The sequence below is a fragment of the Puma concolor genome, chromosome E4 (assembly GCF_028749965.1).
Source record: "Puma concolor isolate L17-30 chromosome E4, mPumCon1.1.hap2, whole genome shotgun sequence".
Taxonomy (NCBI): Eukaryota; Metazoa; Chordata; class Mammalia; order Carnivora; family Felidae; genus Puma; species Puma concolor.
The window spans coordinates 57130670-57155955 of NC_141683.1; the positions used below are offsets into that span (position 1 = coordinate 57130670).

At 39.0% G+C, this 25286-nt stretch overlaps 1 long non-coding RNA gene across 1 annotated transcript in view; it reads left to right on the forward strand.

Annotated features, from left to right (window-relative positions):
* The window catches only part of LOC147572700 (uncharacterized), a 300233-nt gene that overhangs the window by 206561 nt on the left and 68386 nt on the right, over nt 1-25286 (forward strand). The window lies entirely within an intron of this gene.

Here is a 25286-nt window from a genome sequence, read left to right on the forward strand (position 1 = left end):
GTGTTTTAAATCCCTTTCAAGGGGCGCCTGGGTGGCGCAGTCGGTTAAGCGTCCGACTTCAGCCAGGTCACGATCTCGCGGTCCGTGAGTTCGAGCCCCGCGTCAGGCTCTGGGCTGATGGCTCAGAGCCTGGAGCCTGTTTCCGATTCTGTGTCTCCCTTTCTCTCTGCCCCTCCCCCGGTCATGCTCTGTCTCTCTCTGTCCCAAAAATAAATAAACGTTGAAAAAAAAATAAATAAATAAAAAGTAAATCCCTTTCAAACCATAGGCTTCTCTCCCTCTTGTCATATATTTGTGGAGGAAATTGGTCTGTTTATTGCGTAGGATTTCCTAAGGTCTGGATTTGCTTATTGCATTCTGTGGTGTCACTAATGTGTTCCTCTGTCCCCTGCAGTTCCTGTAAGCTAGAAATTTGATCTAGAGGCTTAATAAGATTCAGATTCGATTTTTGGCAAGAATACCTGGCAGATGCATTGTGAATGTTTTATGTATCGTACCAGTAGACACGACATGCCTGGCTATTTTTCTTTTCGTGATATTAAGATTGATGGATTCTGGTATTGTCAGCCTGAGCCATCCGTTATAATGTTCCCTTTCAGCCTTTCAACTAATGATTTTAGTATCCACTGATGATTATTGGTTACATCTACTATTTCATTAAGGCTTGCAAAATGGCGATTTCCTTTTTTTCCATTCATATAAAGTGTTTTTAATTTTATTTTTAATGTATTTATATAAAAATTTATTAATATGAATTTATTTATATAAACAATTTATTATCGATATAATTTATTGATATGAATTATATAAAATTATATATAGTTTATTGTCAAGTTAGCTAACATACAGTGTATACAGTGTGCTCTTGGCTTCCAGAGTAGATTCCCATGATTCATCACTTGCAACACCCAGTGCTCATCCCAACCAGTGCCCTCCTCGATACCCGTCACCCACCTCCCTGCTCCCCACCCCCATCAACCCTCAGTTTGTTCTCTGTATTTAAGAGTCTCTTGTGGTTTGCCTCCCTCCTTGTTTGAAACTATTTTTCCCCTTCCCTCCCCCACCATGGTCTTCTGTTAAGTTTCTCAACTTTCACATATGAGTGAAAACATGATGTCTGTCTTTCTCTGACTGACATATTTCACTTAGCATAATAATCTCCAGTCCCATCCATGTTGCTGCAAATGTTAAGATTTCATTCTTTTTCATTGCCAAGTAGTGTTCCATTGTGTATAAAAACCATATCTTCTTTATCCATTCATCAGTGGATGGACATTTGGGCTCTTTCCATAATTTGGCTATTGTTCATAGTGCTGCTATAAACATTAGGGTACACGTGCCCCTATGAATCAGCACTCTTATATCTGCAAAATGGTGATTTCCAATTCTATCTTTCCTTCTGTATTTGTTAGCTGGAATTCTGATACAAGAAAGAATCTCTCTTTATGAACTATTAGCTTAAGGTAGAGGTCCCATATTTTTCTGCCTATCTTTATGTGGTGGACATATGTGTCTCACCTTTGGCTTCTGAAGCAATGCACAACTTAAATTAGTTACAGTAAGATTCATATGTTGGAATTTTGGAAAAGGCAAACAATAAAATAGAAAGATAATAATAAAATATCATTGCACACCAGTCTTTCAACAACTCATCAAAAATTATAACACATGAAAGATGTGTTCATATTAAATTTTTATCTTAACTTTTGATTCCAGTCTGGACTGGTTTACTCACTTGTTCATTTATATGTTAAAGGAATGTGAATTGAGACCTATTGCAATGTGCTGTGCCAGTCACTGGCTACACAACATCAAACAAAATGGTCTCTGTTCTTTCTGGGCTCCCAGTCTAGTGGGAAAGAGAAAAATTAAGTAATTACACAAATGTGACTTGCTGTATGAATGCAGAAAAATCTCAGAGGTGGAGTGGCTCATCAAGGAGTCTGTTATAAGTCTTTTTTTCTTTAGAATCTCCATTTCTAAATCCTGAACCATGTAGGCAGAACACTAATGCTTTAATTGTTCATTAAAATCACAAAATGACCAATTAGATTCACTACAATAACTTCACTGAAACTTGCTAGAGAATGCTGTTTCTCCATAGCTTAATGATTATATTCCACCCCCACCCCCACCCCCGAGTGGCTAATGATCAGCAGAATGTTCCATGATCTTGATGGAAGCCGTGACGGAGGTAGTGTGGTGGGGTGTGGAAGGGAGTGTGGTTCAACCACAGTGACCAGCATGTGTCTTCTCAGTGCTCTGTGCAGGGAGATGAGAAGAATTACACACGGATGTTCCTTGGCTTCCAAGATAAAGTTCTCAACTTCAAAGTTCTGAAATGAGGAATGATATTAAAGTTTTCTTATTGACACTGTAAATTCCAAAATGTCAATTTTATAATTGCCAAACACTTGCTTTGGTGATATATTTTAGCAACATACAGCATTTATATGGCCAGAACCTGTTAGTGTGGGGACAGTAGTATCACCATTTGCATTATTGAGGATGAGATATTAGAATTAAAAAAATTTTTTTAATGTTTATTTTATTTTTGAGAGAGAAAGACAGAGCATGAGTGGGGGAGGGGCAGAGAGAGAAAGAGAGAGAAAGAGAGACAGAATCTGAAGCAGGCTCCAGGCTCTGAGCAGTCAGCACAGAGCCAGACGTGGAGCTTGAACTCACGAACCAGGAGATCAGGACCTGACCCAAAGTTGGATGCTTAACCTACTGAGCCACCCAGGTGCCCTAAGATATTAGGATTTTTAAAATTATTTTATTTTATTTTATTTTACTTTATTTTATTTTATTTTATTTTATTTTATTTTATTTTATTTTATTTTATTTTATTTTATCTTATTTTAAGAGAAAGCATAAGCAGAGGAGGGGCAGAGAGAGAGGGAGAAAAAGAATCTTAAGTAGTCTCCATGCTCAGTGTGGAGCCCAGTGTGGGGCTTGATCCCCTGATCCTGGGATCATGACCTGAATTGAAATCAAGAGTTGGTCACTTAACTGACTGAGTCACCCAGGTGCCTCGATATTATGATTTTCAAAAGAAGGCTAAGCTGACCCTGTAGTCACTCACAGAGGTCTCAGTTGTTCCACATTTGGGGATTTCCTTTTCTCTCTGGAGAAAGAAATCAATGATTTGTTAAGAACTGAGAAAAGCAAGACTAAACAAAACAAAACAAAATAACACACATAAGAGAACTAAGAAATGCTTCCACTGCCAAATGGAAACAAAAAATGAGGAAATTATTTGGAAATTAAGGTTGAAACCTTTTTTCTTGCCTATTTCAAACGAAGCTGGCAGAGTTGGCCATTGACGCAGCACTGATTTCAGTGAGAGATGTCAGCATCCGGGGTTCAGGGTTGATTAGGAATATCTGGAACTATCTGAGAGAGTCAACAAATGCTCTGATTCCTAACAAGCTGTGAGTTGATTTTTTTTCTAATTTAGTAAACTAAAAAAAGGAAGAAAAGAAGCATGTGATAAAACGATACTTCGTGCTGATGGAGTGTATGCTAACTTATTTATGGTCACACAGTCAGTAAGAGGTAGAATTGGGTTTTGAAACCAAATATTCTAATCCTGGGACCCCACGTTATATCTACTGTCTTACACTTTGTTCAGGAAGAATCAACTGACCTACACGTCAGGTTGTCTTTACCGATCAAGAGGTAAATACATGGGCTGACAAAATTTGCAAATAATACCCCTAAAATAAAGTAATCATCATAACAAAAAATTTTAATACTAGGATTTCTGATTATTGAAAACTCTGATGACTGAATTTTAAATTGATATAAAAATTAATGGTCTTATGAATTGATTGCTCAACAAAAAGCCTGCAGAAATGTTGCTTTAGGTTATACCACTATGGGGGCACCTGGGTGGCTCAGTTTGGTAAGCATCTGACTCTTGATTTTGGCTCAGGTCATGATCTCAGGGTTTGTGGGATCGAGCCCCACATTGGACTCCGTGCTGACAGCATGGAGCCTGCTTGGGATTCTCTCTCTCGCTCTTTCTCTCTCTCTCTCTCTCTCTAAGTAAATAAATAAATAAACATTAAAAAAGATTATACCACTGTGAAGAAAAATAAAATCCATGAAGACTAGCTCTGGTATATGGATACCAAGAAAAAGAAAGGGGCAGCAATAAAGAAGTAGAAGGAGAAGAATACAAGTGTCTCCTTGAGGTTCAGAATAGAACTGCCTGATCTGGTTTTGCCTGGGGATCTCAGGGCAAAAGTCCTCAGAGGCAGGACGTAAATGCCATGAAGGTGGGGCCTATACCCATTTTGATCACCAATGGCTTACCCAGTATTTTAGGCACACACAAAAATTGCTGAAGAAACAAATGAGTGTTATAAAAATGTTTGACTCCTCAGCAATGAGGCCCAGTGGCTTCACAGGGAATGGGGAAAGAAAAGCTATGAGCTTCCCTTGAAACTGAGATCCAGAGGTTAAAAATGGGTACTATCCAATAAAGTCAAGTATATTTGCATGGAAAAAGGAAAAAAAAAGTACTAATCCACTTTCTAGAGTCAAGGCAACATTTTACAGAGAACTTCAATGCCTTTAGGGTCTATTGGGGGCTGTAGTTACATCAATCAGTGCATGTGTATTTTTGAGGATAACTTGCCTAATGTGGTAGCCATTAGCCACATGTGACTATATATAAAATAAAAATCCAGTCCCTTAGTTGCTCCACCCCCATTTTTCAAGTGCTCAATAGCCACATGTGGCTAGTGGCTACCAAACTGGACAGCTCAGCTCTAGAATACTCTCATTATTACCGAGAGTTTTACTGAATATTGCGGCTATAAGGAATGAACAGAAAATAATTATTATATTCAAAGAGTGGATCTTGATAGAGTTCAGACAAGCAAGTCAACTGCCACCATCCATGCTGACAGCAGCACAAGAAGAGTCCTTATTTTTTACCCACACGACTAGATAAAATTGTCTTTCTGGGGTTTGCTGCTTCCCACCTCTGGGCGGAAATCTAGAGCAGTTCCCATGAGTTTTGTGGTCACTCTCAAATGTGATTTTTTTATTCATGAAGTTTAGTTCAGTAATTATTTTGTCTACTTTTACCTCATAATCAAAACTCTAATCTTCACTACTAAGATTAACTACTAAGAGTTCCCTTAATGAGTTCCCTTAAGAGTCCCTCTGGCTGGCAAACACCTCTCTTTCCTCTGGCCTTGCTTTTCAAGCCCCTGTGAGATTGCCTTCTTTGGAGATGACTCTAGGCTGGTCGTTGGGGAAAAAATTCATTGTTGTATTTCCAGAACACATAACAATGCCCGGCACTGGTACTCAATATGTCCTTGTAGTTAAATAAAGATAGTCACTAGTTTTGTAAGTAAATAAAGTTTAATTTTATACTCAAGTACTCACCAAGAGTGGAAAAAAAAAGGGGGGGGTAGGCATTTAGGAAGAGATGGGATCAAAGAACAAAATTATAGTATGAGTTTTTTTTCATTATAAATCTTAAAATGAAAGTATAATCTATATCAAGTAAAATATACAGAATTTAAGGGCTGAAGAGTTTGCTCAAATGCATACACCCTTGTAGCCCATATTTCTTCCAAGATATGGAACATTTTAATCAGGCCAGAGATATCTTTCCTGCCTCCTTACAGTTAATACCAGTTAATCACCCATTACCCCACCCCTGAGAACCATAGATTTGTTTTAACTGTTTTAGAACAGTTTAATATAAATCAAATACCATTACATAAAATTAAATACTATCAATTCCTTTGTGTCTGGCTTTTTTAACTCTGCATGTTTCTGAGGTTTAGCCATGTTATGTGTGGTATTACACTCTATGGATGCGTGACATTTTGTTCATTCATTTGTTAATGGACATTTGGGGCATTTTCAATTTTTAAGCTATTATGAATAAACTTGCTTTGAACATTCGCTTTTTAAAATATAGGTTTCCATTTCTGTCGGTTAAGTACCAAAAAGTGGAATTGCTGGAATATAGATAAGTATACGTTTGACTTTATGAAAGACTGCCAGAATGTTTTCAGTGTGGTTTTACCCTATAATATTCCCGCCACCAGTGTATTAGAAATTTGATCATTCCACATATTCATTGGAATGAACACCACAATTGGTGTTATCAGTCTTTCTATTTTAAACATTCTAATGAGTAACAACTGGTATCTCGTTGTGATTTTTTTAAATGTTTTTTTATGTTATATTTGAGAGAGAGACAGACAGAGGACAAGCAGGGGAGGGGCAGAAAGAAAGAGAATCTGAAGCAGGCTCCAGGCTCCAAGCTGTCACCAGAGAGCCCGAGGTGGGGCTTGAGCCCACAAGCAGTGAGATCATGACCTGGGCCGAAGTCCCAGGCTTAACTGACTGAGCCACCCAGGTGCTCCAGTATTTCATTGTGATTTTAATTTGCATTTTTTTCCCTGATGACTGATGATAGAGTATTTTAAACTTTTTCATATGCAAATTGGCCACTTGTATATTTCCTTGTACAATGCTTGTTCAAGTATCGTGTCCTTTTAAAAATGTATGTATATATAAATTAATAATAATATATAAAAAATAGAATATATTACACATAATATATTTTCTCCCAGTCTGTGGCTTGTTTTCAGGTTGTCTTAACAGTATCTTTCAAAATGTTTAATTTTGCTGAAGTTGATTTAACATTTTTTGTTTTATGATTAGTGTTTATTAGGTCATGTTTAGGAAATTTTTGCCTGCACCAACATCAGGAAGATATTTTCCTTTTGTTTTTGTTTTTTTTCCTAGAAACTATATATGCTTGACTTTTATATTTAGGTCTATGATCCATCTCAAAATAATTGTTTATGTAACATGTGAGGTATAGGTTGAGGCTCATTTATTTTCATATAAGTAGTAGTTGGTCCAACACGATTTATTGAAAAGACTTTCTTCCACTGAATTCCTCTGGATTCTTAGTTTAAAAAAAAGTCAGGGAGCCTGGGTTCAGTCAGCTGAGCATCTGACACTTGATTTCGGCTCAGGTCATGATTCCAGAGTTGTGGGATTGAACCTGGTGACGGGCACCACACAGAGCATGGAGGCTTCTTGAGATTCTCTCTCTCTCTTTCTCTCTCCCCCTCTGCCCCTCTCCCATGCTCACTTGCTCTCTCTCTCTCTCAAAAAAAAAAAAATCAATTGAGTGAAAACTATGGGTTGATTTCTAAACTCTTTGTTTTGTCTCATTAACCTATTTGCCTGTCTTTATGCTAATATGACACTCTCTTGATTATTGTAGCTTTATATTAAGTCTTGAAATCAGCAGTCTGTGTCCTTCAAGTTTATTCTTTTTCAAGTTTGTTTTAACTCTTCTTGGTCCTTGGCATTTTCCTAAAGATTTTATAAAGAGCTTGTCAGTTTCATTAAAAAAAAAAAAGGCCTGGTGATTTTGATTACTGCTGTTTTGAATCCATAAGTTAATTTCAAAAGGATTGATATCAAAACAATATTGAGTCTTTTAATCTATGAACATGGTATATCTCGACATTTATTTAGCTCTTTAATTTTAGCAGTGTTTATAGTTTTGCATGTATAGGTCTTACTTAAACATCACTAAATTTGCCTCTAAGTATATAATATTATTGGAAGCGATTGTAAATGGTATTGTTTTCTTTAATTTTATTTTCCAAATCTCAATGTTAGTATCTAGAATTAAAATTAAAGTTTTGTATACTGGCCTTACATCCTGTGACCTTGCTAAATTTAAATATTTGTTATACTAGATTGAGGATTTCTTAGAATTTTCCATGTCACCTGTGAATAAAGATGGTCTTATATCTTCCTTTCCAATATGCATGTTATTTATTTATTTTTCTTGTCTTAGTCAATTGGTTGGGATCTCCAGTAGAATGGTGAATAGAAGTGGTAACATGGATTTCTTTCTTTGTCACTTCCAGATATCTATATTGAAACTTTGGCCAAATCATAAGCTACACATGCTCAGGGCAAGAGTCTATGAGGCTGGACAAAGTAAGACTACCAGAGAAGAATGACTACTGAGGCACTTTGAGCTAAGCAACTACTAGAGCTCATGCAGGGGTAGAAAATGTTCAAGGTTCAACAGAACGAGTAGAAAGACCTTATATAATAGCCTAAAAATCCAATAAAGATCTAATAAATGCTAAGCCTACTTAGTGGCCTGCTGTCTCCATCATAATAAAGTAGGAACTATCCTAATTCACTCATACATCAAGCTGTCTATGATACTTCATTTTCCTTTCAAGTTACCATCTAATGATTACCTTAAACAGATATCACTTCTTGAGGGTTGGGAAGTCCTCACTCAGATTCTTTAACATCTTCTCCCTTACACATACCTATCCCTATTCTCAGTACATTAACTATACGAAATGCTTAAGTGCCTTTCTTAACAAGAAGGTCATAACCCATGTTAGGATTACAGCACAATATAGAAGAATGTAGTTCAGAGAAGTATGAATAGAAATTTTGGAAATGAAGAAAGGAAAACCAGAATCAGAAAGAAACAGTTAATAATAAGAATCACTAGATTGGGGGGCGCCTGGGTGGCGCAGTCGGTTAGGCATCCGACTTCAGCCAGGTCACGATCTCGCGGTCCGTGAGTTCGAGCCCCGCGTCGGGCTCTGGGCTGATGGCTCAGAGCCTGGAGCCTGTTTCCGATTCTGTGTCTCCCTCTCTCTCTGCCCCTCCCCCATTCATGCTCTGTCTCTCTCTGTCCCAAAAATGAATAAACATTGAAAAAAAAAATTAAAAAAAAAAAAAAAAAAGAATCACTAGATTGGGAAGTCATATCCCAGAGAGAGTAGTGAGAGCATTACCATAATTTAAGGTTAATTTAATTCATAGAAGTCTTAGAATACACAGCATAAGAATCACTCTTTGGCCAGAGCAATAGAGAAGATAACTTACTTTTTCTCAGGTTTGGAAAATACCGCATTACCACAGTTAAAAAAATAATAAAAGAAAGAAAAAAATACCACAGGCAAAATTTGAGTTGTTTTGCCTTGCCAAGAATAACAGGAAGACACTTATGCCATCACTCAAAGCATAAAAATACAGTGAACTGCAGTCTAAATCCATCATCTGCCTTTGACACCAAATTTTTACCAGCCATATAGTCTGTCTGCCTTCTTTATCTCTTTGAACTATTTGGAAAGTAATTTATTTTGAGCCACTTTGGGCTGATGCTGGCCCTCAGTTCTGTGCCTGCCTCTCCCAATGCGTGTTTTAGGAATTGCATCAGCACACATGAAAGGAATTCCAGGTTGGGTTAGTCTTTCTGGCTTTATCCAGTCAGGGGAAGCTATGGGTGTAAACAGTGAAGGCAAGGGAGTACAGTGACGAATGGGTTGAGGCATCATTGTCTTTTCAGTCCACAGTAGAAGGGGTCTTTCCCTACCATTTTATATCTCTCTGCAACATAGTGCATTATACACTGATAGGGAGGTCAAGGCACAGTTCCGTAGTCTGGAGGATGTTTTTAGAACTAGTCTTTAGCTGAAGTGTCTCTTATTTTGAGTTGCAAAGTAATCATAAGAATGGAGTGGATCGCAAGAAGAGATTAGTGGGATAGACTGAAATGGTCAGGACACAGAAACTGGCTCCAATCGGTTGTCAAAACAAAGAGGGATCTAAAGCAAGTAATAGGAGCTGGGCTACAAAGCCAAAAGATCAAAGGCCCATGAGATGAGAGATAGAAAAACCTGGTCAAGTGAGTAAGTGAAGAAGTTGGAGGGTGCTTACAGCAAGCACTGGCAACAGAGAGCCATTATGTGGGGGGGGGGGGGGGGGGGGAGAGAGAGTTTTACTTTCTCACACTAGTATGACGGTGGACCAAGATTAGAGCAAGCAGTTGTATTCAGTTAAATCCAGCTGATTCTACCTGGACTGAATTGATATAAACTGAAAGAATGGAAAGAAATGAATAGAAATTGTATTGGATTTCACAATTTCCCTTTAGAAACAGTTTATATCACATATATTTATATTTATATAATATAATATACAATATACAAATTTTAATGTCTGTTCCTAAGCCTAAGCTTATGAATAATTTAGACAAAGCATTGTGTTATCTGAATTTAATAGTTGTGTCTGGGTATATAAAATACTATCTATTATATACCATTACGTATAATGGTATTTACATATATTATCTGTGCCCCTGTTCTTTGTACATCTTAACCTGGTATAATGCTATCGATGCTTCACGATGGAAAATAACTTTGTAAAAATATGAGCCCAAGTATGGGATGAGGCAAAAAGAATGAGATAAACAAGAAATTGTAGACTGAATTAAACAGATTATGAACTAATAACAGCATTGCAAAATTCATAAATGAATTAGAAAGGACAAGGAAGTGAATAGGCATGCTTGAAAGCGGAGATAATGGCATGTGGCAGATGTTGACAAAAGATTTGAGCCATTAGGGGAAGATGATAGTTGTGAGAGACAAATATAATCTAGCATTGAAGGAAGTATCCCTGAGATAATAACAAAAATTTCCCTGAAATAAAAGAATGAATTGAATTTACAGCTTGAGAGGGCACGTTGCATATTAAAAAATGATAGAAAATTAGTGCTATCTAGAATCCTGGTTAAATTACTGAATTTTAAAAAAAAAAGCTTTTTAAAAAAGAATTGCTTTAGATAAATAGGCAGGAAAAGTGAGACACCAAAGGAGGAAAAAAATTCCAGAATATCATGAGGCAGGTCTACAAGCCTCTATAGGAACAAATGTCAGACCCTAGAATATTTAACCCAGCCAATTCAAGAAATAAGAGAAACGACCAACACCTCATATATGAAAAAGGTAAAGGACTGTTGAGCTCAGTGAAGATTTCTTGACTAAAACATTCAATAATAATAAAAAGAAAACCCAGCCAATTAAGTGATTTTTAAAGAAATTAAGAAACACCAGATTGGAAAACTGGTCAAGTTAAACCAAATGCTGGTGGCTGTTGAATCCATTTAAAAATAGGAAGAAAAAAAAATTGTAGGCATTTATGGTTGCAAAACACAATATAAATGTTGGAACCCTTAAATAAAAATAACATAAGTAACAAAATCAGGAAGGTGGGGTATTAAAGGAAGTGTAACAATGCTAATTGCTTCATTGTCGGTGGGAGAGAGGAAAATGGGTCTGATATTGGGAATGTAGCTTCTAGAAAAAGTGGCACCAATTTAATTTTCTTCATATATTCCTATTAAAATTAGATTTTTAAAATCAATAAGTGACACAGAAGAAATTTTGACCTCATGTTTAGTAATTTATTTGCTTCTTTTTCTTCTTAAAGTAAAATTAAGTGTTTGGTATTATTTAAAATAGCATAAAGAGTATGATCCCGTTCTTATAAAATTAATTCCGTCTATCTACCCTGCTGATACCCTCGATTGCTTTGTTGTATTCAACTTTTATTAATTTCTTTTCTTCTCTAGAGTTAATTTTTCTTTTACTTCTATATAAGCAGCACATTAGCAAACAAATTACAATTATCCTAACAATTTTTTTAAATTATCCTAAAAAATTACAAAATTTAGTATTTTCAACATTATTTAGTTGTAAATATATTTCTATTTTGTTTTATACCATGAGTATTTTTAAGTTTTTTAAAAATTTCATATAGAGGGGATACTTTATCTTTTTGTTATTAATTTTTCGTTTAATTCTATGCTATTGTGTGGTTAATTTTTTATACATATTATTTTTTTGGGGGGGAGAGAGAGAGAGTGCATGTGGGGGGTGAGGGACAGAGTGGAGAGAGAGAGGGAGAGAGAGAGAGAGAGAGAGAGAGAGAGAGAGAGAGAGAGAAACCCAAGCAGGCTGTATGCCCAGCATGGAGTTCAATGGGGGGCGGTCTATCTCATGACTGTGAGATCATGACCAGAGCTGAAATCAAGAGTCAGCCACCCAAGTGCCCCTATACATTTTATGTTCTTAAAAACAGTGTATATTTTCTAATTAAAGGGAGAAAATTTCTATGGATATAAAAATAGAAATATGGATATTAGATCAAGCTTGGTAATGGTTGATTCAAATCTTGTATATTATGGTTAATTCTTGGTTTGGTCTGATGGAGGACATATTTATTTCAGATTTTTCTTTATATATTAGAAATTATGGCTTTCAGGTGCATATACATTTTTGATCATAATTTCTCCTTGGTGATTTCTCTTTATATTGTTGTGTTGTATTACACTTTATTTATATTAACTTTCTCTAAATTCTATGTTGTCTGGTATGAACATTATAAAATAAGCTTTTTTCCCCTTAGAGTTGTATGGTGTATCTTCTTTTCATAACTGCATTTCAGCCTGAATCATTTTATTTTAGTTTTATGTCTTGTAAGTAGCAGATAGCTGGATTGTATTCTTTATTTTATCCAAAACTTCTCATCCCTATCTTTTAATAGTTACTCTCATTGCATTTACACTTATTTTAATTATTAAAATGTGGATTTATTCCTTCGGTCTCATTTTGTGTTTTTCTATTTACTACTGTTTCTTTTCTTCATCCCCCCCCTTTTTTTTTTTGTAGGATCATTAAAGTTCAATATATTTCCCTTTTATTTTCTTCTCTCGGTTCAGAAACTAAATATTTCTAATCCTTTAGTGCCTACCCTAAACTTTCTATTGTTTTACTGTGCATAATCAGCTTTAAATATTTTAATGGCATATAAAGTTATTCATTACTTGTGTTCTTCTCTTGAATAATAGGATGTAGCACTCATTGAACCTACAAAAGTTAATCATTAGGGGGTGCTTGGGTGGCTCAGTCAGTCAAGAGGCTGACTCTTGGTTTCGGCTCAGGTCATGATCTCTTGGTTCATGGTATTGAGCCCTGAGTTGGGCTCTGTGCTGACAGCATGCATCCTGCTTGGGATTCTCTCTTTCCCTCTGCCCCTCCCCACCTCTCACTCTCTCAAAATAAGTAAATAAACGTATGAAAAAATTAGTCATTAGTGTTTTGTTTTTTTTTATAGTTGCTGATTAATTAATTTATGGACTTGGTTTATTAATTTCATACCTCCTGCTGTTTTTTATATTCTACTCCTGCCTCATAAGCTCCTCTTTCTTCTAGGCTTCCCCTAATATTTACAGGGCTTTGAACAAAAATATGAATAAAAGTCCACAGATCCTAGGGCGCCTGGGTGGCGCAGTGGGTTAAGCGTCTGACTTCAGCCAGGTCACGATCTCGCGGTCCGGGAGTTCGAGCCCCGCTTCAGGCTCTGGGCTGATGGCTCAGAGCCTGGAGCCTGTTTCCGATTCTGTGTCTCCCTCTCTCTCTGCCCCTCCCCTGTTCATGCTCTGTCTCTCTCTGTCCCAAAAATAAATAAACGTTGAAAAAAAAAATTAAAAAAAAAAAAAGTCCACAGATCCTGTGTTTAAATATGTAATAGTTGTAAATAAAGCCCATCAATTATAAGTAAATGGTATTCTAAAATCCTTCTTGACAAATATGCCTTTATAACAACCTCAAAGTCTAGGTTCAAATTCAGATTTCTTGGACTTCCAAGCCAGAAAATCATGGCTCAGGAGAGCAGTGTCCTGCAGCTTGCACCCATTCTGCTCTCAATGTGGCTCCATCCAACACAATTAAAGACCTTACGTACATGTTTAAAGATTTCCCCACCATCCATCCACGCCCCATCCACACCCTTGCAAACAGTTCCCTTTTGGTCATCTCTTGGGTCACAGGGATGTGACCACTGGTGGCAGCTCCCACTCTTGTAACGACAAACTAGGGAAAGAGACCTATACAGGATCTGTAAGTAGGCTCAGGGCTGTTTGGGCAGGAAATTCAGAGGTTCTGGGTATTGAGACCAGGGTCTAGAAGGTGGGCACATCCCCTTAGCTCTATAGATTCTGCCTGGTAGTAGAGGTACAGAAAAATGCAGAAGAAAAGGAAAGAGCTATAGCTTAGGGCTTAGGAGAGTTACCTGATTCTTTAAGTGAAAATGTCATGAAGCACATCCTTTGATAATATTTTCAGTGCAAAATTGCATAGTAAGCTGTGTTTTCCCTTTCCCTCTGAAATAATAGTTTAGCTAAGTAAAAAAATCTAGATTTATGATTATTTTCCCTTCACCATTGTTCTGATTTCTACTGCTTGAATTAAATACCTGATTTTAATCTCAATGTCATTACTTTAATTTTTTTTTTCAACATTTTATTTTATTTTTTGGGACAGAGAGAGACAGAGCATGAATGGGGCAGGGGCAGAGAGAGAGGGAGACACAGAATCGGAAACAGGCTCCAGGCTCTGAGCCATCAGCCCAGAGCCCGACGCGGGGCTCGAACTCCCGGACCGCGAGATGGTGACTTGGCTGAAGTCGGACGCTTAACCCACTGCGCCACCCAGGCGCCCCACAGTGTCATTACTTTATAGGCAATCTGCAATTTCACTTCATGTATCAGTTTGAAGGGTTGTCATGAAATGTTAGCCCTTGTCGTTTATGGACAGCAGTCCCATCAATCCATGGATGCATAATAAATACCAGCAATGGTCTTAGAAGTCATTTGTGGAGGAGAGAAATTGCAATGCTCTTCTGCTTCTTCTCCATCCCCTGCTTCTGCCTTCGTTTATTTGGAAGGGGAAGTTCACCCACATTTTTGAACCTATGTTCCTTTGAAGTTGGGTGGCTGAGGCAGGCTAACTGTTCTTATCCACAAGGCTAGTTATTTCAGTAAATTTAGAGTATGCTATGCTAATTATGCTAGATGGGAGTAGGGAGAGAAGAGCCCAGTCCTGCCTCAAAGCCCAAGATGGCCGACAAACCCTCTACCTGAAATGCTGGTATGTCATTCATATTTGGCTATCTGGCCTTGCTCCAATATCTCCTTCAACAGAGAGCCCTGAGGTAGGGGCAGGGTGGGATTTAGACACTAAAACCTCCCGCTGGAATCTTTAGCAGAATTAAATTCATCTTCTTTATTGGATAGAATAGATGGTACAACTGAAGCACAGAGAGGTGAAACTTTATACCCAAGTTATAAAGTTCATTACTGAAGTAGCAGAAAATTGAACTTAGATCTAATGTCTGGCTCAGGAATAATTCCAGGATCCTTTATTGAGCTTTTCATTTCTCTATTTTCTCAACCTGCTTCCTTCACCAAGGGAGTTTCCTGCACCACATTCTCTACCAATATAATCCTTAAGACAACTGCATGTGTATGGAAGGGGCAGAGATTTTGGAGTCAGGAAGAGCTGGGTTTGAATTCTGCTTCTACCATTTGCTAGCTCTGGAAACTACAAGTGTTAATCTCTTGGAGCCTCAATTTTTTCATCTTTAAAATAGGGATAAGGACACTTGTTTCAAAGCATCCTTCTAAGGTCACTATGAAGCTCCTAGCTCTGTACTTGGCCCACAGTAAGAAACTAAATAAGTGATTGGTGTTTTTATTGGTGTTTTTTTTTATTAGTGTTTTTCATTTGAACGCATTGACTTTGGCCCCACCCTGATATTCCTCTTTTCTTTAAGGGAGCTCTTATCTTCATCCCATATTTGCCTTTGTGGGTGTTTAATGAATTTATGGAATGTTCTCCGGGTAGAGATACATCTCATTTGCTGAGAGGGTAGAACTTCATACATTGTACACGAAGACTAAGAAGTGGTGATTGATATTATTATGTGATAAATGGAGAGTTGACAAATAGAACATAGCCATTTGATGCAGAATTTGTGCTTGGAGTTTGTTCATAACTCATTAGTCTGCTCCCAACCCAGCATATGAGTCATAGCCCCTGAATGCCAGCCTCGGGGACATGGAGACCAGCTTCTCCTTGACCACATAATGTCAGAAGGCCCTCAGTGTGAATGTGTTAAGATGCTCAGCTACTGCATAATTAGTGTCTTGGTTCTCCTTCCTGGATTTCCAGCATTTGCCCCCATATCGCCCTGGGTTGTGTCACCCTGTACTGCCTCTCACTTGACATTCTCATGGGAATTCCTGACTGATTTCTGGAAAATGGGGGATGGGACTAAGTTATGAAAGTTTCAAGGATTTTGTTACAGATCCGTGTAAGTCATCAGAGAAAGAGAGCGTGGGATAGTCAGGATAACATTTTAACTCCAAAGGTGGAAATTATATTACTCATCCTCATGATTCTTGGGAAACAAGGAGAGTCTCTGCTTCTTGGCCAAGGTTCATGGGATCCAAAAGCTACACATACTCAAGCTTCTGGAAACCAAAGTAGCAGGCTGTCATTATGAGAAGACCCAGTCAATGTACCACTCCAGGAACTTCAAGGGAGAAGTGGGAATGGGTACCATTGTCCTCCCAAATTATGATAATGTGGTTTCAGATTTTAAATACATGGCCATGAATTCCCTGAGCTTTGATGTATTAGAGGCAGGCCTTCCTGAAGGACACTTTGAGCGGTGTGTAAGAGACAATAGAGAACATGTATGAATATTGACTTTCAATTAAGACAGATTTCTAATCTCATGTTGGCATTTACTACTAACTGACCGACCCCGGTAAGTTATCTGCCATGTATAAGCTTCAGTTCCACATCTGAACACTGGGGATATTTAATACCTATTTCACAGAGTGCTTGTTTCTTTTGAGGATTAGAGGAGCTCAAGTGTCTAAAACATTCATCACAGTGAATGGACCTTATTAAAGGCTCAATAAATGGCAGTTTTCTTAGGTGGTTAACCAAGTCACATATGTCTGTTGGGCTAAAGTAATCAAATATTTATTAAACACCGACTCTGCCCCAGACACCTTGCATCAGATACTAAGCACAGAGATGATCTTGTTGTTCAGTCCTCAAGATGCATGGGTCTATGTGTCATTTCTTATGACCATTTTGTTTTTATCTCCAAGACTCCATGAGAGCAGAGACTTTGTATGTTTTCTGCTAATGCTTCCCCATGGTCCAGAAGAGTAAATAAATTGAACAAATAATCACTGAAGTTTTATTTCTACCAGGCAGTGTTCTAGGTATGGGCATATGTAAATGAACAAATCAGTCCCAAATCTGTAAGTTCCTTGAGGAACTTACATTTTGGAGCAATGAAGCTACTTAATAATAATAATAATAATAATAATAATAATAATAATAAATTTTCCACAAACCTTTTCTTCTAACTTGTGTATAGAAACTTTCCCTGAAGAACAGAGGTAATTCAGAAATACCTGGGGCCCAGGTAGCATGATGCCATTTATAAGCCACCACCACAGATACGACGTTTTGCAAGGTCACCAAGCCTCCTTACAGCTTCTCTGAGGGTGACATGTAAATGTGGGGTCTAAGAGAACATTGGGCTCATTTGGGGAGAAGGGTTTCACACTTCCAGCTTAGGAGTCTGGTCTCCAGCCCATAGGACCACTCCATCGTTCCCCACCCTAGAAGGCAGCACGGGGCCAAGCCTGGGGCCCTGGGGGGGGGGAGGCGGGGGTTAAGAGAACTTGCCCTGACCAGTAGGTGTGTGCCTGCTGCATTTCTAGATCTGTTCTCCTCGGGGACCGAGTGCCTCCTTCATCAAGAAAGCTGCCAGCATTCACAATTGGAACATATACAGGCCAGCAGGTTCTGATTAATCCAAATTGGAACTATTCAAACAGTCACAAGAAGAGATCTTTTCCCCTGAAGGAATTTACATGTGAGGAGAGACTAAGATGGGAAATAAACATTTCTATAATGATTAAAGTTAATTGGCTTGAAAGGATGCCTCTGAAAGAAATGCTTTCTGGTTTTAGTTCCAATCTATTTCGGGACAAGCCTGTTTTTCATAAGATTGGTAACTGCAAACAGATACTGCCCTTTCATTGGAAACAGATGGCACAGGACATAATTAAAGAAGTATGCACTGGCATCTCAAATAACTGCTTTCAATTACAGCATTTCAAGAGTATTAAGGGGAAATATTTTAAACAAGACCACTGCAAAAATAGATTTTGTCATTAACTTTGAAATAATATTTGACTTAAGGCTGAAATTTCCATGTGCCAGGTCTGGATCTCACAAGCTGATGCTGATTGGTGCAAGAGAAATTGAATCATTATGGTCCTATCGTTCAAGGGGGAAAAAAATCTTCTCTTTCTCTCTCTCTCTCTCTTTTTTTTTTTTTTAACACAGAGAAAAACTGTATTTTTCCTCTGGTAAGACTTGCATTTTATTTTGCACTTGAATCTCAGTCATATTTCACAACCTTGAAGGGCTTTCATAGTGAAACCATTTCAAGGTGAAGTCCACGAATGTGTTATGAATGTGGCTGTCTCTGTGTGTATGTAGGCGGTGGGGATAGGCCTGCCCCCCACCATGAAGTATGTTTATATGCCCTGTAGCCCACATTGTTAAGTATATGCTGTACATGTTCATGCTGAGATGTATACATAAAACCTCCATATTAGGTGACGGGCAAAGTGGGCAGATTGCCTGGGCTGGTACATTCGTAATCTGAAGTTTGCTTATTGTAATTTTTCTCATTAGGCCATTTTAATGGAGATTATAATAATTATAAGATAGTTGCACAACACTGACAAGTTACAAAATGCCTCCCTCGTATTGTGCTGTGTAACGTATTGGAATGCTGTTTATTTCTCTGAACAAATACTCATTTACTGAGCGTCTAACATACGGCAGGCCCCGGGGCCAAGTGATAAACAATGAAGCTACTTCCTTGCCCTCCTGGAGCTTATGGTCAGATGGTGGGTATAGACAAGTGAAAGATCAGAATGCAGGATGGAAAAAAAGCTACGGTGGAGGGTAGTCAGGGTGGCACAGAAACTCTAAATAGGGTACCTCACCCCAAAAGTGGCTTCTCCTCTTTTACCTTAAACTTCGTTTTCGAAACAGAAGGTTAATGCAACTGTCCGATACAGGTATCCCCTCCCCCTTTGCAAAAGATGGCAGTGTGCCACTTTGCTTTGACAGAAGGCCTTACATTTGTGCCTGTTTTCATGAACCAAAAGAAATCGGAAGAAGATGTTTGTGTTCACACACACACACACACACACACACACACACACACACACACAAAAGGTGAAAAGTGAAAATAGCGTTTCAGGTTTGTTTTGCAGAACTGTTAGGAAGGGCAGCGCACACCCTGAGAGCCACGGTGAGGCCGCCAGGTTCCTTCCCTGGAACTTCCCTGGGCATCTCAGCATCCAGCTTTGAACTGTGTCTTGTGAGCATGTGTGCTTTATCGAGTTTATTTTTGTATCCATTAGCAAGATGTGCCCTAAGGTATCAGAAAAGCCTAAGAGAGGTTATTTTTGGGGTCTGGGCATGCCCAAAAGGTTTTCCATATAAATTAATGGTAATTGTTTCTTCATTTTACTCCATTTTGGCTTATAAAAGATTTCATAGGAACACTCCACTTTCAGACAGCGGGGTGGCAGGGGGGAGTCTATATATCACCTTAGCGACTCAGACACATATACTTAAAAAAAATTTTTTTAACGTTTATTTATTTTTGAGAGACAGGGCATGAGCAGGGGAGGGGCAGAGAGAGAGAAAGAGACACAGAATCTGAAGCAGGCTTCAGGCCCTGAGCTGTCAGCACCAGAGCCCGACGTGGGGCTTGAACCCACAAACTGTGAGATCATGACCTGAGCTGAAGTCACATGCTCAACCAACTGAGCCACCCAGACACCCCCACATATACTTTTTAATGGACCAATGGCTCCTAATGACGATAATAGCAATTGGGCAGATATCGTGCAATTTACCGATCACTGATGGGCATTAATGAATCAATAAACACAGCATACATTTACTTTTGATTATATGTACACACTCTTGGGTACACACGCGGGGAGAGACAGAGACAGAGAGCACATGCACATGCCATACTACTCCTTATCCACCAAAGATGGGTGTTAAGCTCTGTCTACCTGTGGGGATGGGTTAGGTCTAAGCTATCCCTGCTGTCACTCACCCAACTTTCACTAATGGTGTGCATTCTTAAATTTTTTTTTAATGTTTTATTTATTTTTGAGACAGAGAGAGACAGAGCATGAGCAGGGGAGGGCAGAGAGAGAGGGAGACACAGAATCTGAAGCAGACTCCAGGCTCTGAGCTGTCAGCACAGAGCCTGACACCGGGCTCGAACTCACCAACTGCGAGTTCATGACCTGAGCCGAGGTCGGACGCCCAACCGACTGAGCCACCCAGGCGCCCCAAATGGTGTGCATTCTTGACATGGCTGAAGGAAGGGTTGTGGTGAATAACAAGTAAAAGAGCAAAAAACTAACCAGTCCATGCAGCTCTCTTTTCACCATATGGATAATAGATAGAATGTTGCGATTGGATTTTTAGACTTTTAAAAAATTTTTGGAGTAATTAAGGCTTTAAGGAGCTTAGTAATTTCCTTCAAGGTTGTACTCAATATTCCACTTATCCATGAAGACATTCAGATTAACCCTACCCAATAATTAGCTTTTCCTTATTTTGGATACTCTCTATAGTGTGTGTGTGTGTGTGTGTGTGTGTGTGTGTGTGTGTGTGTGTGAGCAGGGAGGGGCAGGAGGAAGAGAGGGTGAGATTGTGTATCTTATATCCTTTGTTTTTATTTATAGGGAGTGAAAGGCAGTATCATGAATGTTAATTCCATGTGTTCAAGAAAACAAGAATTCTGGACTCTGGCTAAGGGAGGGGTGAAGGAGATTTAATACCCTAAATGATGATGAAAAGTGAAGGAAGAAAAATCCTTTTAATAAGGAAACTTCAAATTCTTCAGGGGAAAGCCCTTTTTTTAAGGGTTGGGGATGACCCAGATTGGTGGACTAAATGACCCCTATTCTCCACCTTCCCCTGCATCCATACCCTTACCACAGTCTCATTGTGGGGGTGCATTTCCATGCGTCTCAGACTTTGGGCTCAGCCGTGTGACTTGCCTTGACAATGTAGGTGGGATTGACCGGGCCAGTTCCATGCCCAGGTCTTAAGAAGCCTCACATGCTTCCTCTCACTCCCTGTTGCCTCTGCTCCTTCTATGAGAGAAACATGCCTTGGCCAGCTTTCAATCCCAGGACAATGAGAGACATGTGGAGCTGAGCCACCCCAACTGGCCCAGAGAAACACAGTCACCCAGGGATCTACCCAGCTGAGCCCTGCCTCGCCTCAGCTCAGCCAACCCACAGATTTTAAAAATAACTGATTGTTTCATTAAACCCCTGAATTTGGGGGCCATTTGTTATTCAGAAATATTGTGTCAAAACTAATTCATATACTGCGGAAGAAATGTTGGTGTCTGGAGGGAGGAAGCACGTGGAGCTAGACACAGGCTTCCTTCTGGCTCTTCCCCTGGGCCTCCATAATCTCTGGAGAGGCAGCTATCTGGGAAAATGGCCGGCTTGCCTGGTGGTCAGCTGAATTCCTTGACTTGGTGAAATTCATTTCCTGCTTATTTGACCAGAAACTCTGCTTTTCAAAATTTAGAGCAAGATCACACAGTTTGAGGGGTGGGAGGGTATTATTTGTGGTTCATAAGTCTTCAAAATCTGACAATAACCAAGCTAAATGCAGTCTGGGGCCAACAGATTAATTTAGGATTGTCTATGCTTCTTATATTCTAAAATACTATGGGGGCGCCTGGGTGGCGCAGTCGGTTAAGCGTCCGACTTCAGCCAGGTCACGATCTCGCGGTCCGGGAGTTCGAGCCCCGCGTCAGGCTCTGGGCTGATGGCTCAGAGCCTGGAGCCTGTTTCCGATTCTGTGTCTCCCTCTCTCTCTGCCCCTCCCCCGTTCATGCTCTGTCTCTCTCTGTCCCAAAAATAAATAAAACGTTGAAAAAAAAAATTTTTTTAAATAAAATAAAATAAAATAAAATACTATGTAAGCTCCTGGATTATAAAGGATAATCCCAATTTTTTTTTTGGCCTGGTTTAGTGCCAGGTAAATACAAGAATTAATTAATTAATTAATTAATTAATTAATTAATATATAAACTCTTTTGCTATAAGGGCAGTTCTCCAGTGATGTGGTCCTTATTGTCAGCCAGGCAGGGGGTCATACAATCCAAAATCCCATTTTAGCATGTGCTTTTGGGATCATTTCTTGTAAAGATTGCCTAAGGTAAGTTTCTCAATGAAACAGTCTCTTTGCAACAGAGGTCACTGGCAATTTCAGGAGCAGCTCCAGAGTTAGGATGTCCCTTAAGGAGAGTGAGACAGGAATTTAAATTCTGCTAAAGAACTAAATGTTAAAGGTTCCTGGGTTGTCAGGCCTATGTTGCACAATCTGGATAATCAGCTGAATGTTCAATTTGTCCCTTTCTTCTCCAAGCCATTCTCAATGTCACCTAATAGCTTTCAGATTCCTTCTTGCCCAACTTTCTCCCCCTCAAATCATGGGATTTATATTCCGTGATTTCGGAAGACATAGGCTGAGACTTTGAGTGATTTAATCTTTCTTAACCAGTCCTTATTAGGAAATCTAATCACCTATACTTATACAGACTGAAGGCTAATTGCCTCAACAAGCACGCATTGAGAATGTCAATGAGCAATTTAAAACTATCTCCAAGGTCAATGTCATTGGTCCCATCTGTCCTCTCTCCTTGATCTCAGAAAAATCCATCTCTGCTGTACAGGATTATACGCTTGAGGTGCTGACCAGATGCCCAAGTGGAAGCATCCTGTTGTACAGCCCTTGGACTTCACTGAAGAGATACGTCTAGAAAAAATAATCATAATCATTATCATAACAGCTGGGATATTTACCAGATGTAGGATCATCAGGGAAGTTATGCTTTACTAAGTGCTTTACTTTCATTATCTCATTGAAACCTCACAACGATCCTATGAAGTCGTAACTATTGTCAACCCCAGGGACATTAAACCACTTGCAGTTGATAAGTAGTTGGGATGGGATTTGCACTCTGGTCTATCAGACTTCTCAGTTATTGCTTTTCACTACTTTGCTGATGCTGCGTCTGCTTTCACGATTTTGCTGAAAGCATGATTTTGCTTATTTTCTCAAAAGACAAGGACATTTTTTCCCACTTGTCCTTTTTACAAGTAAAGGGTACTCTGAATCTCACTTCATGCCAACTTTCTCTTGAGAGAACTCCAAAAACACTTAACAGCTTCTGAATGTAGCAGTGAATGACCCTAGCTCTTTTCTCATTTAGACTCTTTCCATTCAGTCCAAGGGTCACCACACTGAAGTGTCAAACAAGATGGGTTTATGAAGGAAATACAGAAAAATCTAATGTGTTACTGAGAATTTCACAAGGTAACAGACACAAGAACTACTGTGGCCTTACCCCAATGAGGTCCTTACCTCTGCTGAGTTTTACCATAAACATTAACTTTAAAAATAAATCTCACATGTTTAATTTGCTATTTTCTTCTTTCTGAAAATAACAAAGCATTCCCAAGAGATTACCTGGGGCTAAGGAGAGTAAATCACTGTTTTAGGCAGACCAAAGTTTTGAAGAAAGTCTACTCAAAGAGATTTCATGTGGCAAGCTGTCTAGGTCCTACTCGTGGGACAGGTCATAGAGTTAAAAAAAGAAAAGAAAAAGAAACTTTTTCAAGACTATGAGAAAAGCAGTACTTTATGCTATTTAGAGGAGCTTGGGAGACTTTCCCCCTCTTTGGTAAATGCCACAAAGGAGGCATTTCTCATGAAAACTTAAGTAGGAGACAGGCTGTAACATGGTGAGAGCTGGCCTCTGGGAATAGTTATGGGAGAGAGCGTGGAGCCAGGACCAGTAATTATGAGACACCAAGGAAAAAAGCAGAGGTTGCATAGACGTAAAATATTCCGAGAGGAAGAAAGAGAGTAAATGCTTTAAATGAAAGTAGTTCTCACCATACAAAACCCAACAGCATTCACATCTGGTCTAGCAGAAATTGTATTAGACTTGGACATATCCTGGAAAGTATATTGAAAACTTGGATATATGTTTCAAGCTATGCTGGATCATCGAGAGACCTGGCATTTGAATCTTAGACCCACGTTTAACAATGTGAGTGACCTTGAGCAATTTATGACAGCCCCAAATTCATTATTTGCAAAAACGGAAGTCATGAAACAACATATGTGGAAGGACCGGCTTACCTAGTAGGTGTTCGAAATGTATTTGTTGCATCTAAATCGTATAGCCAGTTTACATGAGGGACAAGGCCTATTGTGGCCAACAGAACTGGGAACAGATCTCAGATTTCTCAAAACCAATCACTTGGTAACCATCAGGACAAGAGGATAGAGTTTGGCTACAGAACTAAAAACGAACAGGGTGGAGTCACTGAGTGCCTAAGCGGACAGCACTGTGGTAGGAGCAGAGAATAAAAAAGGAGCACCTATTGGGCGCTGCTTCTGTCAACCAAGTTTAGGTGGCTCGCCACAAAAAGAACACAAGCATTGGGGTCAGACTTGCTTTCAAGTCTTGACTTTGCTTGTGTGACTTGGGTATAGCCTCTTCCAAGCCTCGGTTCCTGCATCCATAAAATGGGCACAAAAATACTGCCCTGCCATTTAAAGATTACAGATGATTATGAAAAAATGCCCAGCCGTTAGTAGACGTTTGATGCGTGGCAGTTATTGTTACTTAAAAGGCCATTGCTTCTTCTGAGCAGAAACTCAACCTCATGAATCTTTGTATTCTTCATTGTGTTTAGCACAATGCCTGTCATATATTAGGTATAATAAATCTTCATTAAATGAATAAATAAATTAAAAAAAAAGCGTTCAATGTTCTTGCACTAATTGCCATCAGATGGAGCTTTTGTCTCACTTGAGAGTTTTTTCCCCTAAAAGACCAACTGAGCACCACCTTTGACTTCAAGACAGAAGAACTACTTGGGAGTGTAGCATATCTTCAAGACAGAAGAACTACAATAGACATAAATTGGCTGGCTGGGGGTGTTTGCCTATTAATGGCACATTCAACTCCCACCTAAACATTGGTCATACCTTTGGTTTTGGACTCAGTCCTATATTCATTTCCCAGCGCCATCATGTCTGACAAGTCACTTTGGGAAAGTTAGTTACCTCTTTGAACTTAATTTCCTCATTCATAAATAATGACCTTAACAGTTGATGTGAAGATTGAAGGAGACAGCCTACGTAGAGTGCCAGACATATAATAGGCAGGGCAAGATTTGAAACTCGGTATATGACACCAAAGCTCAAGCTCTTTATATTACATTTGATTTCCAAAGGGTTTTAAACTCCTTGAAGAAAGGAGCCATATCTTATTCAGAAGCACTTTGCATATACCTTAGTGCCCAGCATAATGCAGGGCAAAGAGTAGACATGTAATCAATACTTGTGGAGCTGAATTGCTTCCAACTGTTATCCATTCTG